The sequence below is a fragment of the Equus quagga genome, chromosome 6 (genome assembly GCF_021613505.1).
Source record: "Equus quagga isolate Etosha38 chromosome 6, UCLA_HA_Equagga_1.0, whole genome shotgun sequence".
Lineage (NCBI taxonomy): Eukaryota > Metazoa > Chordata > Mammalia > Perissodactyla > Equidae > Equus > Equus quagga.
The window spans coordinates 112,304,877-112,310,876 of NC_060272.1; positions in this window are offsets into that span (position 1 = coordinate 112,304,877).

The window sequence follows — 6,000 nt, forward strand, 5'->3', positions numbered from 1 at the left end:
TCTAAACATCTCAATGAACAACTGAAGGAAACATCAATAATAGCTAATCACTACAACCATGGCCTCCGAAAGAAAATAAGTTGCTGAGAATGCAAACATTTAGGAGGGAAACTTAACAAGGGGAATGGTAAGACCCAAGGAAGCACATTCTTCCCTTTCCACTATTTTTCTGACCCCTTTTTGGGTTTGTCACTGTAAAAGACTAGAATCTCAGTCAGTCATTTAGCAAGAAGAGATATTTGGAAAATGGAGAGAAGTTGTTTCATATTTTCATTGTTTACATTAGTGATCTAATGTAATAATACTAAGCTTTTAGAATGCTATTCACCAAATCATAAAATCCCAAGTTTACTAGCCATTTCCACACTTGGTAAACTCCATGTGAATGGGTTGTCATTACAACTTGTTTAACTTATTGTACACCTACCATGTTATAGGCGTTGTGGGGACCTGGAATTGGCCACCCCAAGATATGTCTCTTTGGCATCAGGATTATTTGAGGCTGATTGCTTTTGATAAACTGGGACAGGGAAGGAGAAATGGAACTTGCCCTTTGTTAGGACACATTTATGTTTGTAAGGTAAATCTCTATCTGTAAAAGGTGCCTCCCTCTCTGGACCAGGAAGAAGAAAGGAGATGACCTTCTCTCTAAAAACTCTTAATCAATACCAAAGGCAAGGACTTAAAATCTGCATTTTATTGTGCTAGTCTGGTAGCCTCCTGTAGCTGACTTCCCTCCCCCTCCCAATTTTGGCATTTCTTTAAGGATTAAGCATCTTTCTTTAGGCCAGGAACTGATTGCTGCACTCACCTGTGACCTCCCAGCTCCAGACAATCTACTTGCCTCCTGCTACGCCCTCTGAGACAGCAGACCACTACCTGCTGTGTCCATCAAGCACTGTGCCGACAGGGCAATCTTGTGACCATTGTGGGAGGGACATTTCAATCACATGTGAAACACACTGTTTGGGGGTATATAACCACTATGTGTACCCCACTTCTTCGGTGCCCTTTCTTCCTTCGGGAAGAAAGGCCCCGGGCCATGGTTCCTCATAAAGCTTTGTTTAATTTTCTCTTTCTATTCTGTCTCATGTGAATTTAATTCGTTCTCCAGTCAGACGAACCCCCATTTGGGGAGAGGAAATGTCCTCCTCCCCTACAGCGTAAACTAGGTACTAAGGACATATCCGAGAATGACAAAGATATGGTCTTGGTCCTCTTGGAGCCTATAGTCTAGGAGTAATAGAGACTTAAACCAATAATTTCAAAATGATGACCAAGACAAAAGAGAAAAATATCCTCTTTAGGAAACTCAAAAGTATTTGCTGAAGAATTGTTGTTAAGGTTTACAGAAGAGACAAGAACTCAAGAGTTGCTTGGGTGATTGGAAGCTCGTATATATCTAAGGATGTCTGATTTAGTATTAGAAAGTGCCACAGATCTGAAAATACCAAAAAGAAATGAAGATGTCAGTGTAATAAATTGAAACATGGGAAAACCACTGGCTTTTCTTATAGTTTTAAGAGAGAAGTTAAAATATGTCTTTGCAGGATAAAAGAAGAACTATTTTAAGATGTATGTCCATTATGGGAATTTCAAAATATACAGCTGGTTAAAATAATGTTGAGTATTTCGATAAATAACTGAAAACTCAAATTGATACGACACATCTTTAATTTTTACGAATCATATTTTGTCATTAGGGAATTATATTATGTTTTACATCTGGATGTCCAGTTTTTAAAAATAAAACACATTAATTCGTAATCACCAAACTATAATGGCTATGTCGTTTTTCTTCTCTTATATTTCAGAAAGCCCCTTAGAGAGTTAGATTTATCACCATCATTTAAATTAATCAGCATTTAAGAATTCCAGGTGGTACAATAAAAGATGAAACATATTTGAGGATATGGTAGTAGTTTATATCAAAATATCTGCCTCTTAGCATTTAGTTCAGGACAGTATACTTCTTGGGTGCCAATTAAAATGTGTTGCCGGGTGATGATGAAATATTTACATAAGTTCAGTTTTGCTATTGTTAGTCCTTACCAGAGAATGAGGTTTAGAAAAAATTAGCCACATTACTTGCAAAAATAGAACTGTAATGCCTTAAAAATATCTTTTAGGATTTAACTGAAAAGAGTGGCTGCTGTACGTAACATATTGCGCTGATATATGTTCAAACTCACTGCACTGAAAAGATTTTCAGTTTGTTCCTTTCTATTTTTCTCAATTTCTCTGTTTTACTTTCTGCTTCTAATGCATATGCAGGGCAAATGAAAGCAACAAATTAGGATAAAATTAATGATTATCATAGAGTCTTGATTAAGGGATAACTGCCACTGTCTGCAGGCTATTCTAAAAACTATATTACGTAGGAGAAGAAACTAGAGTAGCAGTGACAGTTGATGTTACAGACTTATAGCTTGTTCTCATTATAGAACAGGCAGCCATTCAGGTGACTGGGGTATAAGAGGAAAATATTACCGTAGATACACTAATTTAAAATGGAATTAGATTGTTATAAATTGGGAAGGAAAAATAAAGTATTACATAGAAATCTTTTTTTTTTTACTGCGCTCAAATAGGGATTATAGGGCAATTTCGGATAAGAGGATTTCCTGTTTTATTCAACCTGAGGTCATTTCATAAACTTTGTGTTTCTTTTTTCCTTCTTTTCCTCTTCTGTATTTACTCAGGCAAGGTCAACAGTCTATCTGGTTGTTCTGCAGCCAACCATTTATTTTAAAGAATCAACATTCTGTAGTGTTGAAATTCTTCCTATGACATTTATGAGATATTATCTTGCCTTTCTTTTTGTCTGTTCTTGTGTGTATGCATCCAAATAACAGATAGTCTATTTCCTCCAACTCTTCCGTGGATCAGCAGGCTTGGATTGGTCAATAGATATACTATTATTTTTGACTTTCAAAAGATATGAGTAATCTTTTCATTGCTATCTGGATGATTCAACTATGAAAAGTATTTTCTGATCTAGGTTCAAATAATTTATTGTAGTATGTGGGTAATATAAAATATGATATTTTGCTATTGCTAGTATTTTTCACTGGTAAGTAGTGAAATATTGCAGAAAATAAGAAATTCCTATTAGAATTCAGCATCTTGAAGTGGTTTAATGAAAGAGTAAAAACTAGATAATTAATTGATCTGTGGATTGGGGAAAGGTGACGAAAAAAAATTTGTATAGAGTAGAACACTTTATATATGAAACATAAAAAATTAAAATCAAATCAAAGTTTCATTAAAGAAGAACACATTCTGGAAATAATACTCAAGAGAACACCATGTGGCCATTAGGCATTATTTACCAGTGTTGGGTAAGGTGTTTGCTTCCAAAGAAAGATCTTCACAGAAATTTTGTCCCACCCTCTTCCTTGATTCTAAATATTTTGAGATCAGCAATGTAGCTTTTACTCCTTTATGTCCTTCATAGTTATAGCACTATATAATTGCCGAGAATATATGAATTGATTGGCCAGATTCCAAGGTATCCTGTAGGACACATATGCCAAGTTTCAAGGACACGCAGTTTTAGAAACATTTTCTCTCCAATGAAGTTCATCTCCTCTAGATCCATTGAGGAGCCACGATGCTATGAAGTCTATATGTCTTCAGGTTATATGGTATGAAGTATAATCCCAAACCCTGACCATTGCCTGTGGCATAATTTTAGGACAGAGGAGGACATATCCAGGAGCAACAGGTGCTTTTGAGATGCAATTTCTGGATATTTACTGAATAAACCAAAGAATGAAGTAATTTGTTAATAACTAGATTATCCTTATTTTTAACCAATTATCCCAACTACAGAGTGTCTTTTCAAAAACACAGCTCTTACCATGTCATTTCTCTATTTAAATGCTCTGATGAGAAACCATTTCCTTCAAGGTGAAGTCCAAAGTGTTGGTGTATTTCAGGGTTCTGTCCTCGGCAGTTTTTCTTCAGCAGTTTTCTCCACTATTCTTTCTTTACTTTTTTGCACAATTATGTCTGCTTCCAGGACTTTGGTTAACATCCATCCATATCTCCCATCTACACTTCAATTTCAACTCTACAAATCTAACAACTAGCAATATAATCACCTAAAATTTAATCTCATCACTTTAGTATTATCAAGGTCATGGTATAGTAGAAAACAACCAAAAAATCTCAATGCCTTAAAAACATCACAGGGATTTGTTTCATAAGCTTACAAGTCTGTGGCTTGGCTGAGGATTTTGCTTTGCACAGTCTTTGCTCAAGAACCTAGGCTGTTGGAGCAGACGCTATTACATTACTGGCCAAAAGAAAGAGAGAGTATGAAAAATCATGCAGTAGCTTCTAAAGCTTCCTCTTGGAAGCAGGTATGTTATGTATTGAATTTCATTAGGTAAAGCAAATCATGTGGCCACACTTTCCCACAAATGGCACTTCCATGTTCTTGGAGTAAGACCATGCATATTGTGACGTAAAAGCACTAAAGACTTATGTCTACCCTCTTGACTAAGCTATAAACTAGCTAACCTTTGTACTTCTTCACTAGCTATTATTGTCTCTCGTCTTTCTATCACCAAATCTTATTAATTCCAGTCCCTAAATACCTATCATATCTGTTTCCTCATCTCCAATCCAACTCCTGCCTTACTGCTACTCAAATCTGATCATCTTTTCCCTAGACTTCTGCATCAAGCTTTATTACTCTCTGTATACAAATTTCCCACGCCCTAATCCATTCCCCATACTGTAACTAGATGTCCTAAAATGTGTATCTAATTTTATCTGTCCTATTCTTAAAATTCTTCAAGACTATGGTTTCCATTCAATTTATAGTTTTAGCTCTGAGCTTCCTTGCTTGGAATACAAGGCGCTTCATTGTCAGATCCTGGTCTACTTTTCTGTTCTCATCTCACACCCCTCTTGTCCAACACTGTTTTTATGATCCTGACATAATTCACTACTTGTTATTCTCCCCAAGCAAATTATCCTTTCTCATACTGTTAAATGTTGTACATACTCTCTCTTTTCCAAAATGCTCTTGTTCTCAAACCTCTATTTATCTTTTAAGATTCATTTCAAACATAAGCCCCTTCTCATGACTTTCTTGGATCTTCCTTTCAAATGGCAGAATTAATTTTCTGAGCCTCTGCTTTCATATACTAGAGAGCTTAATGCACAGCTCTATTAATCCATTTCTCACATTGTGTTCAACTACGCATGTGCTTGTGAGTTCCTTCAGGGCCAAGATTGCATCTTATTTATAGTCTATGGCATGAGATAGGCACTCAATAAACGCATATGGAATTTAAATAAAAATTTTTATTTTTCTGCTCTTTTGGAGCCATTTTACCAAGTGTTACTTTAAAATGTTTACATAGTTTACCTTGCATTAAAAATTGCCAGGGGGAGGGGCATCAAATCTTAGAAAGCCAATTTTTTTTGACAATTTTATTTGAACTATTATCCAAATTACTCTCTAGAAACTGGGTTTAAGTAACACTGTTCCAAAGATACTATTATGTAGGCAACATTTATGAACTGCATATTGAAACTTCTCATTTATAAAACTAATTGGCCTGGTAATGTAGATTAAAATGCAAATTTTAATGTTTAACCTGCTAATTTGAATTTGACTTATAGGACTTTAGAGAATATCATGACCATATGGCTTTTTCAGTTGGTGGTCTGCTGCTATCTAAAATAATAAACCCCCCAAAAAATAATAGACCCACCTTTTTATTTTCCTAATAGTTATGTATACCACAAAGAAATTACTCCAATCAACACTGTTTTGCATATTTTACAGCAAATAAGCAGATATAAGAATGTGTGATGAAAATAGTTTCCTGGTAAAGTGGATGCACAATTTTTGGAAAATTTTAGCAACTATAGCATATACACTTAAAAGGGTGGACCAATGTATGTTTGGTTTGAAATCATGAACATTATGAATAATTAGGGCATCACACATTTACTGATTGCCTGAGAAATTTCTGTAAA